The following is a 12,310-nucleotide window of genomic DNA, read 5'->3' as shown; positions in this document are numbered from 1 at the left end:
GAGCACCAGTCAAAAAAAAAAAAAAAAAAAAGGTCTTAGAATCTCCATGGTCTGATCCAACCCCCTGCATCACCAATTGCCACATAAACCTGACAATTTCCAGCTCCTGTTTTCATCTGAAAAATGGGTCTCTCCACCCTCAGTCAGGAGCCGGACTGACCACCTCCACTCAGGGATTGCAGAGGTCTCTTTGGGAGGATGAGAACTCAGCACCCAGTCTCCTACAGAAGAGGGTGACCCAAGACTTACTGGATCCCTGGAGCAGAGCCTGGAGCACTGGATCAGTCAGGGAGGCTGAGGTTAAGTCATGCAGGACTGGAGCTGAGACATCTCTAAGGACCAAAGTGGGGAGTCCTGAGCAAAGAAGACTGCTGTTACCCTCTGTGTTGTTAGGGTGGAGATGAAGCTGGATGGGTGGGGAGCATTTGCCATGTAGCTATCAGCCTTGACCCTTCTGTGGTTACTCTCAGGGAGTGGTTCTGAGAGGGTTTTTTTTTTTTAATTTTATGTTATTTCTCATAACAGGAAATTGACCATTTTAACCATTTTTAAGTGTCCAAGAGGACTTCCCTGCTGGTCATATGGTAGAATGTCTGACTACAATGCAGGAGACCCATGTTCAATCTCTGGGTTGGGAAAATCCTTGGAGAAGAAAATGGCAACCCACTCCAGTACTCTTGCCTGGATGGAGGAGCCTGGTAGGCTATAGTCCGAGGGGGTCACAAAGAATTGGACATAACTGAGCGATTCACTTTCACTTTCAAGTGTCCATGTCAGTAGAAATAAATACGTATGCATTTTTTGCAACCAACTCCAGAATGTTTTTCACCTTGCAATATATGAACTCTGTGCCCATTCAACAACCCTGCCTTCCTCCTCTCTGAGTTCCTGGCAATCTTTGTCCTACTTTCTCTAAATCTGAGCTCTCCAGGTGCCTCATTTCAGTGGAATCAAACATTATTTATCCCTTCCTCAGGCTTATTTTGCTTAGTAGAATGTGTACTAGATTCCTCTATATTCTAGCATGGGTTATATTCCTCTCCTTTTTAAATGCTGAATAATACTCTAGTACAGAGAAGGCAATGGCACCTCACTCCAGTACTCTTGCTTGGAAAATCCCATGGATGGAGGAGCCTGGTGGGCTCCAGTCCATGGGGTCGCTAAGAGTAGGACACGACTGAACGACTTAACTTTCACTTTTCGCTTCCATGCATTGGAAAAGGAAATGGCAACCCACTCCAGTGTTCTTGCCTGGAGAATCCTAGGGATGGGGGAGCCTGGTGGGCTGCTGTCCATGGGGTCTCACAGAGTCGGAGACAAGTGAAGCGACTTAGCAGCAGCAGTAGCAATACTCTAGTATATGCACACACCACATGGACTTAGCGATTCTTTGATCAGCGGGTACTTGGTTGCTTTCATGTTTTAGTTATTGTGAATAATGCTGCTGTGAACAAGGATGTAGAAATATTTCTTCCAGAGTGTGCTTTCGATTCTTCTGGGCACAGCCTCAAAGGTAGAATTGCTGGATCATAAGTTTCTAACATTTTTGTGTCCTGTGATGGAGAAGATGTTCACATATTGAGGTATGGGGAAGTTATTTTGGCTTATCCATGGTTCAGGCTGCACTGTGTGTGAACTAAGACGGTCTGTCCAACTCTCACAGCACATCTTTAACCCTGAGGTAAAGAACATCTGTTTTGAAGATAAGAATGAATAACTCCTTCTCATGGCATCCATGTTAACACTCCCTGGAGGATAAGGTTCCCTTCCCAGGCACCAGGTTCCTGCTGTCTCACTGTCTATGTACTAAGTCTGTTTCTTTGGAAACTTTAAGGAACACACCCTGTCATGTTGATGTGTGTGCTTTGTTTGGATGAGGTATAAGATTGTGCTTCAATGGAGCAGTTCCCCAGAGCTATCTGAGAGGGTGGCCCCAAGCTATAGCCCTCAGTTTGGGTCAAATAACTTTCCCATTTCTCTTGTGTTTCTTGAATATTTTCCTGGACAGTTGAATTCATTGATCAACAAGGACACTGAAGTAAAAAGAGTGTAAAACTAGGGGACCCAGCTCACAACCCTCCTCCCTCCCAGTAATTGATTTGTTTTTGGTGCACTAGGTCTTTGTTCTGTGAGTATGGTTTCAGTGTGTTTGCCCTCTAATGCTCTCTTGCAACAGCTACCATCTTAACTGGGTTTCTCTTACCTTGGGCATGGGGTATCTCTTCACAGCCTTGTCTAACTCAATGAAACCAAACCATGCCTGCAGGGCAACCCAAGACGGGCAGGTCATGGTGGAGTGGTCTGACAGAATGTGGTCCACTGGAGAAGGGAATGGCAAACCACTTCAGTATTCTTGCCTTGAGAACCCCATGAACAGTAGGAAAAGGCAAAATGATAGGATACCAAAAGAGGAACTCCCCAGGTCATTAGGTGCCCAATATGCTACTGGAGATCAGTGGAGAAATAACTCCAGAAAGAATGAAGGGATGGAGCCAAAGCAAAAACAATACCCAGTTGTGGGTGTGACTGGTGATAGAAGCAAGATCCGATGCGGTAAAGAGCAATATTGCATAGGAACCTGGAATGTCAGGTCCATGAATCAAGGCAAATTGGAAGTGGTCAAACAAGAGATGGCAAGAGTGAACGTCGACATGCTAGGAATCAGTGAACTAAAATGGACTGGAATGGGTGAATTGAACTCAGATGACCATTATATCTACTACTGCGGGCAGGAATCCCTCAGAAGACATGGAGTAGCCATCATGGTCAACAAAAGAGTCTGAAATGCAGTACTTGGATGCAATCTCAAAAATGACAGAATGATCTCTGTTCGTTTCCAAGGCAAACCATTCAATATCACAGTTATCCAAGTCTATGCCCCAACCAGTAACACTGAAGAAACTGAGGTTGAACGGTTTTATGAAGACCTACAAGACCTTTTAGAACTAACACCCCAAAACGATGTCCTTTTCATTATAGGGGACTGGAATGCAAAAGTAGGAAGTCAAGAAGTCAAGAAACACCTGGAGTAACAAGCAAATTTGGCCTTGGAATGTGGAATAAAGCAGGGCAAAGACTAGTAGAGTTTTGCCAAGAAAATGCACTGGTCATAGCAAACATCCTCTTCTAACAACACAAGAGACGACTCTACACATGGACATCACCAGATGGTCAACACCGAAATCAGATTGATTATATTCTTTGCAGCCAAAGATGGAGAAGCTCTATACAGTCAACCAAAACAAGACCAGGAGCTGACTGTGGCTCAGATCATGAACTCCTTATTACCAAATTCAGACTCAAATTAAAGAAAGTAGGGAAAACTGCTAGACCATTCAGGTATGACCTAAATCAAATCCCTTATGATTATATAGTGGAAGTGAGAAATAGATTTAAGGGCCTAGATCTGATAGATAGAGTGCCTGATGAACTATGGAAGGAGATTCGTGACATTGTACAGGAGACAGCGATCAAGACCATCCCCATGGAAAAGAAATGCAAAAAAGCAAAATGGCTGTCTGGGGAGGCCTTACAAATAACTGTGAAAAGAAGAGAGGCAAAAAGCAAAGGAGAAAAGGAAAGATATAAGCATTTGAAGGCAGCATTCCAAAGAATAGCAAGAAGAGATAAGAAAGGATTCTTCAGTGATCAATGCAAAGAAATAGAGGAAAACAACGGAATGGGAAAGACTCAAGATCTCTTCAAGAAAATTAGAGATACCAAGGGAACATTTCATGCAAAGATGGGCTGAATAAAGGACAGAAATGATATGGACCTAACAGAAGCAGAAGATATTAAGAAGAGGTGGCAAGAATACACAGAAGAACGGTACAAAAAAGATCTTCAAGACCAAGATAATCATAATGATGTGATCACTAATCTAGAGCCAGATATCTTGGAATGTGAAGTCAAGTGGGCCTTAGAAAGCATCACTAAAAACAAAGCTAGTGGAGGTGATGGAATTCCAGTTGAGCTATTTCAAATCCTGAAAGATGATGCTGTGAAAGTGCTGCACTCAATATGGCAGCAGTGGCCACAGGACTGGAAAAGGTCAGTTTTCATTCCAATTCCAAAGAAAGGCAATGCCAAAGAATGCTCAAACTACCGCACAATTGCACTCATTTCACATGCTAGTAAAGTAATGCTCAAAATTCTCCAAGCCAGGCTTCAGCAATATGTGAACCGTGAACTCCCTGATGTTCAAGATGGTTTTAGAAAAGGCAGAGGAAGCAGAGATCAAATTGCCAACATCCGCGGGATCATGGAAAAAGCAAAAGAGTTCCAAAAAAACATCTATTTCTGCATTATTGACTATGCCAAAGCTTTTGACTGTGTGGATCACAATCAACTGTGGAAAATTCCGAAAGAGATGGGAATACCAGACCACCTAACCTGCCTCTTGAGAAATCTGTATGCAGGTCAGGAAGCAACAATTAGAACTGGACATGGAACAACAGACTGGTTCCAATTAGGAAAAGGAGTCCATCAAGGCTGTATATTGTCACGCTGCTTATTTAACTTATATGCAGAGTGCATCATGAGAAACGCTGGACTGGAAGAAAGACAAGCTGGAATCAAGATTGCTGGGGGAAATATCAATAACCTCAGATATGCAGATGACACCACCCTTATGGCAGAAAGTGAAGATGTGCTGAAAAGCCTCTTGGTGAAAGTGGAAGAGAGTGAAAAAGTTGTCTTAAAGGTCAACATTCAGAAAACGAAGATCATGGCATCCGGTCCCATCACTCATGGGAAATAGATGGGGAAACTGTAGAAACAATGTCAGACTTTATTTTTTTGGGCTCCAAAATGACTGCAGATGGTGACTGCAGCCATGAAATTAAAAGACACTTACTCCTTGGAAGAAAAGTTATGACCAACCTAGATAGTATATTCAAAAGCAGAGACATTACTTTGCCGACTAAGTCCTGTCTAGTCAAGGCTATGGTTTTTCCTGTGGTCACGTATGGATTTGAGAGTTGGACTGTGAAGAAGGCTGAGCACCAAAGAATTGATGCTTTTGAAGTGTGGTGTTGGAGAAGACTCTTGAGAGTCCCTTGGACTGCAAGGAGATCCAATAAGTCCATTCTGAAGGAGATCAGCCCTGGGATTTCTTTGGAAAGAATGATGCTAAAGCTGAAGCTTCAGTACTTTGGCCACCTCATGCGAAGAGTTGACTCATTGGAAAAGACTCTGATGCTGGGAGGGATTGGGGGCAGGAGGAGAAGGGGACGACCGAGGATGAGATGGCTGGATGGCATCAGGGACTCGATGGACTTGAGTGTGAGTGAACTCTAGGAGTTGGTGATGGACAGGGAGGCCTGGCATGCTGCGATTCATGGGGTTGCAAAGAGTCAGACATGACTGAGCGACTGAACTGAACTGAACTGAACTGGACTGAACTGAAAGACTAGCAGGGTGCTGGGGTCCAGCCCCGGTGGATCCAGGGAATTCTCAGGTGGGGACGGAGTCGGCGTCCTTGGAAAAATACATATTTAATTACAGATATATAGAGAGATTAGAAACGGATAGTGTAGTAGGAAGATTAGTGGAGAAAAAGAGGCTGAATAACTTGGATTATGCGGAATAGCATCCATGCTCCAGATGGGAATTCAGGCAGAAAAACGAGGAGCAAGTAAGAACGACATGGGGGTATCAGTCTTTCCGGAAACTGATCTGATTTCTTTATTTTTGAGTTTGCTTATATAGCTTTTGTTACATATAGGGATGAATACTGAGTCACGCGGGGGTCAGCAGTCCTGACCTTTATCAAAATCAGGTGCTTCACATAAAAAGGTCTTAGGGATTTTATGATCCTTTCTTTCTGATAACCAAAAACTTATTTTTTCCAAGGGTGTTTTTTCTTAAACCAGGCACCACCCTCCAATAAAGTTGCATTCCTATAGGGTGAGGGTGTAGTGAGTTACAATCAAGAAAGGAATTTATTTAACCCAAGGTTAACAGGATTAATCTTAAAGGTTAATACTTATTTCTCCTATATGCTTAAAGGTTAATACTTATTTCTCCTATATGCTTAAAGGTTAATACTTATTTCTCCTATATGTTTGTTATATTCATTATAAGGGCAGGGAACATGGAGATTTAGCAGCAAACATCAGCCCAACAAATGAAAATCCTTTCACCAATGTTCCCCTTAAGATCTATTTAGTCTTAAGATAGTGATAAAGTTACATTTTTACATAGCAAGGACACAGTGATTTATAACAAAGCACAGTGATCTATTACAAAAGAGAAAATTCATTAACTCAAAAAGTCTAGTATTGCTAACCTTAAAAACTACTATATTTCCTTTTCTATATTCCAAATACATTGATTAATATATTCCCAGGTGCCTAAGGATATAGAGGCCTGGTGGCAATCATTGACTCAACAAGAAGAAAAAGCCCTATGCTAATTAAGACTCTCAAAATACTCCAAAACTCTCTGTGCTGTTTATGGTTGGGAGGTAGTAAACAATCATGTGCGTAGTGGCAGGAGTATGGATAATCCTGTCACACAAGCTAGCCTGTCAGCAGAGAGGTTTGACCTGAGACATCCTTGTCCTACTCAGAGCAGGGAATTAGCAGCAATTACAAATGAAAAACCCTTCACCAATATAATTCCTAACCAACCCACTATACTAATAATTTCTAACTACCCAAAAGAATTTGCCCTTAGTAAGTCTAAAACATCTCGTGCCTCTCAGATTGGGAGGCTGTAAACAATCACATGTGGCCGGACAAACCTACAGGTGGGCTAGATAACCTTCAGAGGAGTCCGTAAGCTGAAACACTCTTGTCACGCCCAGGAATTTTTATAGCCTTGGAGCTGCAAGTTAACTCCTTCTCTGAGAGAAATGGTGATGGGGGAGAGCTCCTCGTAAAGTCAGAGGTGTAGGTGAGAGCATAAAACAGACTCTGGTTTTGGGGTAGATGCTCGGGAACAGGGGGTTTCCTGAGGCTTGATCACGCCTTTGTGTATGCCAAGCCTCCTTCCTCATGACCTTTGCTATGGGCGGAGTTCCTCACGCTGGCCCCCGGCAGCAGGGGGTACTCTTTCTTCTCCCTTCTGATGTCTATGTCAGAAGCTTTGTCTATTCCTTTTATATTTTAATAAAACTTTATCACACAAAAGCTCTGAGTGATCAAGCCTCGTCACTGGCCTGGAATGAAATTCCTCTCCTCCAGAGGCCAAGAATCCCAGCATCTTTCATGAATCAGCAACAACCTTTCAGTGGTAGGGCCTTAAAGAGATAATGAGAATGCATGGGATTCTCCAGGCAAGAATACTGGAATGGGTTTCCAATTCTTTCTCCAGGGTATCTTCCCAATGGAGGGATCCAATCAGGTCTCTTGCATTGCTTGCAGATTCTTTACTGTTAGGTGCTAGAATAGGAAAAAGAAGTCCAGAATGGCGCTGGCTAAAAGGCAAAGGATGGAAAAGCACACAAAAATAGAAGTAAGGAAGGTCCAAGGACTAGAAGGAAACTCAGGTAAAACAAGCAGCCCTCCTGACTGGCCCAGTTTACGAAAGGCAGGCTCAGAGGAGAGGAGACAAATGTATAAAAAGAGGAGCCAAAATCGAGCCAGGGGCTTCTCTTCATGTCTTTTGGGTCGGTCTGCCCTCATGCCTCGAGGATGTATTTTCCTTTGCTTTCTAAATAAAACTGAGCTGTAACAAGGAGCTGTAACACTGGTCCGCCGAATAAATTATGTGGTGCTAAAACACTGGTCTGTCTGAGGAAATTACACAGGGCTGTGAGACTGGTCTGTCCGTTGCTTCAAATTTTTGTCACAACGAGACAGAACCGAGGAAATTACAAACTCCCCTGACATATATGGTGCCGTGACTCAGGCTTAACCTGGGTGAAACAGCCTCAGCTCGGCCCCCGTGGAGCGGAGGCCAACCACAGCAGAAGCGCAACTTGGCAAAAGCTCCTGCGTGAAAGCTGATCAGGAAGAAAACCCAGCACAGGGGAAATGACAAGAAGCCAAGCTTTCTGGAAACTAGGACAGCAAAAATAAACGCGGCAGAAAGCTCATGAGGCTCAGTCTCAGATTCCAGAAGACCTCCGGTTAAGGTAAGATGTTCTTGCTCCTATGGCTGGAAGGACATATGGCTAACAAAATATTGATTCCTTTACTATCACTTGTTTCTTGTTTCCTCAACCCCCCGATGAACAGGCAAGCAGCAGTGGGTGCAACTGAGGGACTCTGGCAGGGGCTACTCCTCAGTGTGTCCCAAAGGCTCCACTCTCTGCTGGGCCCAGTAGCTGTTACCAAAGAGGGTGGGGATTCTTCTGTCCTTAATCTTTTTTGTGCCAAGGATCAGGCCAATGAAAACTGTGAGCACAGGTCAGGTATTTGGCAGATTTTCAGGCAATTTATGAAATGGATTCCTCAGCACATTTTTTCCACTGATTTTTCCTCCCTTCCTTCAACTCCTCTCTCCATCGATGCCACTGCTTACAAAGTATTGGGCAGGTCATCACCTTTCCATTTCTGAAAGTTGTGCTTGAAACTGTTTACCTAAGATTGAGGCTCAAACCCACATGGCAGGGGCTCTGTGCTATGCTTAGTCACTCATTATATCCGACTGGGCCTTGAGCCTGGCCAAAACCCATGGTTCCTGGCTTCAGGACTTAATGAAGCTCAGACTCTTGATGTCTCATTGCAAAAAATTCAGTGAGGGACACAGTGATAGGTAAGAAGTGGATTTGTCTGGATTCAGAGAGAAACACACTCCACAGGCTGTGGGCCATCACAAAGGATGAGGGCAGCCATAGAATGTGGTGCTGCGAGCAGGTTGATTTCATATGCTAATAAGTGGGAGTAACAGGCAAATTTGGGCTTGGAGTACAGAACAAAGCAGAGCCAAGGCTAAAATAGAGTTCTGCCAAGAAAACGTGCTGGTCATAGCAAACACCCTCTTCCAACAATACAAGAGAATACTCTACATGTGGCTATCACCAGATAGTCAATACCAAAATCATATTGATTATATTCTTTGCAGCCAAAGATGGAGAAGCTCTATACAGTCAGCAAAAGTAAGACTGGGAGCTGACTGTGGCTCAGATCATGAACTCCTTATTGCCAAATTCAGACTTAGATTGAAGAAAGTAGGGAAAACCACTAGACCATGCAGGTATGACCTAAATTCAATCCCTTACAATTATACAGTGGCAGTGAGAAGTAGATTCAAGGCATTAGATCTGATAGACAGAGTGCCTGATGAACTATGGATGGAGGTTCATGACATTGTACAGGAGACAGGGATCAAGACCATCCCCAAGAAAAGAAATGAAAAAATGGCTGTCTGAGGAGTCCTTACAAATAGCTATGAAAAAAAGAGAAGTGAAAAGCAAAGGAGAAAAGGAAAGATATACCCATTTGAATGCAGAGTTCCAAAGGATAGCAAGGAGAGATAAGAAAACCTTCCTCAATGGTCAGTGCAAAGATATAGAGGAAAACAATAGAATGGGAAAGATAGAGATTTCGTCAAGAAAATTAGAGATCCCAAGGGAACATTTCATGCAAAGATAGGCACAAGAAAGGACAGAAATGCTATAGACTTAACAAAAGCAGCAGAAATTAAGAAGAGGTGGCAAGAATACACAGAAGAACTCTACCAAAAAAGATCTTCATGACCGAGATAATCACGATGGTGTGATCACTCACCTAGAACCAGACATGCTGGAATGTGAAGTCAAGTGGGCCTTAGGAATCATCATTACAAACAAAGCTAGTGGAGGTGGTGGAATTCCAGTTGAGCTATTTAAAAACCTAAAAGATGATGCTGTGAAAGTGCTGCTCTCAATATGCCAGCAAATTTGGAAATCTCAGCAGTGGCCACAGGACTGGAAAAGGTCAGATTTTATTCCAATCCCAAAGAAAGGCAATGCCATAGAATGTTCAAATTGTCTCACAATTGCACTCATCTCACAAGCTACTAAAGTAATGCTCAAAATTCTCCAAGCCAGGCTTCAAAAATATGTGGACTGTGAACTTACAGATGTTCCAGCTGGATTCAGAAAAGGCAGAGGCACCAGAGATCAAATTGCCAACATCAATTGAATCATCAATAAAGCAGGAGAATTCCAGAAAACCATCTATTTCTGCTTTATTGATTATGCCAAAACCTTTGACTGTGTGGATCCCAACAAAGTGTGGAAAATTCTTAAAGAGATTGGAATACCAGACCACCCAACCTGCCTCTTGAGAAACCTGTATGCAGGTCAGGAAGCAACAGTTAGAACTGGACATGGAACAACAGACTGGTTCCAAATTGCAAAAGGAGTATGTCAAGGTTTTATATTGTCACCCTGCTTATTTAACTTCTATGCAGAATACATCACAAGAAACGCTGGGCTGTATGAAGCTGAAGCTGGAATCAAGATTGCCCGGAGAAATATCAATAACCTCAGATATGCAAATGACATCCCCCTTACGGCAGAAAGTGAAGAACTAAAGAGCCTCTTGATGAAAGTGAAAGAGGATAGTTAAAAAGTTGGTTTAAAACTCAACATTCAGAAAACTAAATCATGGCATCTTGTCCCATCATTTCATGACAAATAGATGGGAAAACAGTGGCAACAGTGGCAGACTATTTTTTGGGGGCTCCAAAATCACTGAAGATGGTGACTGCAGCCATGAAACAAAAAGACGCTTGATCCTTGAAAGAAAAGCATATTAAAAACAGAGACATCAGCAGATGAATGGATAAGAAAGCTGTGGTACATATACACAATGGAATATTACTCAGCCATTAAAAAGAATACATTTGAATCAGTTCTAATGAGGTGGATGAAACTGAAGCCTATTATACAGAGTGAAGTAAGCCAGAAAGAAAAACACCAATACAGTATACTAATGCATATATATGGAATTTAGAAAGATGGTAACGATAACCCTGTGTGCAAGACAGCAAAAGAGACACAGATGTATAGAACAGTCTTTTGGACTCTGTGGGAGAGGGAGAGGGTGGGATGATTTGGGGGAATGTCATGGAAACATATATGATATCATATAAGAAACTAATCGCCAGTCCAGGTTCAATACAGGATCCTTGGGGCTGGTGCACTGGGATGAGCCAGAGAGATGGTTACGGGGAGGGAGGTGGGGTGGAGTTCAGGATGGAGAACATGTGTATGCCCGTGGTGGATTCATGTTGATGTGTGGCAGAACCAATACAATATTGTAAAGTAATTAGCCTCCAATTAAAATAAATAAATTTAAATTAAAAAAAAAAACAGAGACATTACTTTGACAACAAAGGTCAGTCTAGTCTAAGCTGTGGTTTTTCCAGTGATCATGTATGGATGTGAGAGTTGGACTACAAAGAAAGCTGAGTGTTGAAGAATTGATGCTTTTGAACTGTGGTGTTGGAGAAGACTCTTCAGAGTCCTTTGGACAGCAAGGATATCTGACCAGTCCATCCTAAAGGAAATCAGTCCGAATATTCATTGGAAGGACGGATGTTGAAGCTGAAACTCCAACCCTTTGGCCACGTGATGGGAAGAGCTGACTCATTTGAAAAGACCCTGATGCTGGGAAACATTGGGGATGGGAGGAGAAGGGGGCGACAGAAGATGAGGTGATTGGATGGCATCACTGACTCAATGGACATGAGTTTGAGTAAACTCTGGGAGCTGGTGATGACAGGAAGGCCTGGCATGCTGCAGTCCATGGGGTCGCAAAGAGTCAGACAGGACTGAGTGACTGAACTGAGCTGAACTGGGTTATGTCATTCTTTCAAAGTTGTGTCCTGCCCCCTTCCCTCCTGTTTCTTGCTCTTTTCCTGAGCCACATCTGGGTTCACAATGTTGTCTCTATAACCTTCTGGAGGGACAACTAGAAAATAGCTGGCCCTTGGGAGGGAAATACCATATAATATCCAATCCCTCTAGATGTTCAGGCCTTCATCTTCCATGTTTCCTACAACATATGCAACCAGAGCATCTCTCAGGGAACCCACTAGGGCAGGTGACAGGCACACAACACCTATTCGAAGTCCATCTGTTGGTGGCATCCCTTCAAGAGCAACTGGGCTTCCAGGGATAATGTTTACCTCTTTGGGAGTTAGTGCTGCAGACCATTTGGGTCCAAACCCTTGCCACCCTTCTCCTTACAAACATACCCCTGGATCAAATCTCCACTCCACTTTATGGAACACATGGTCTATTGCTTCTTATCAATTTGTTCTTAAGCCACTTACTAATTCCTACAACCAGGACTCTACCCCCTAAAATACTCTTAATGCCCCTAACAGGACCAGATAACCCACTCTTGTCATTACTTCTGATATTACATAA

The sequence above is a fragment of the Capra hircus genome, chromosome 18 (assembly GCF_001704415.2).
Source record: "Capra hircus breed San Clemente chromosome 18, ASM170441v1, whole genome shotgun sequence".
NCBI classification, from domain to species: Eukaryota; Metazoa; Chordata; class Mammalia; order Artiodactyla; family Bovidae; genus Capra; species Capra hircus.
This window is presented reverse-complemented; position numbering follows the sequence as displayed.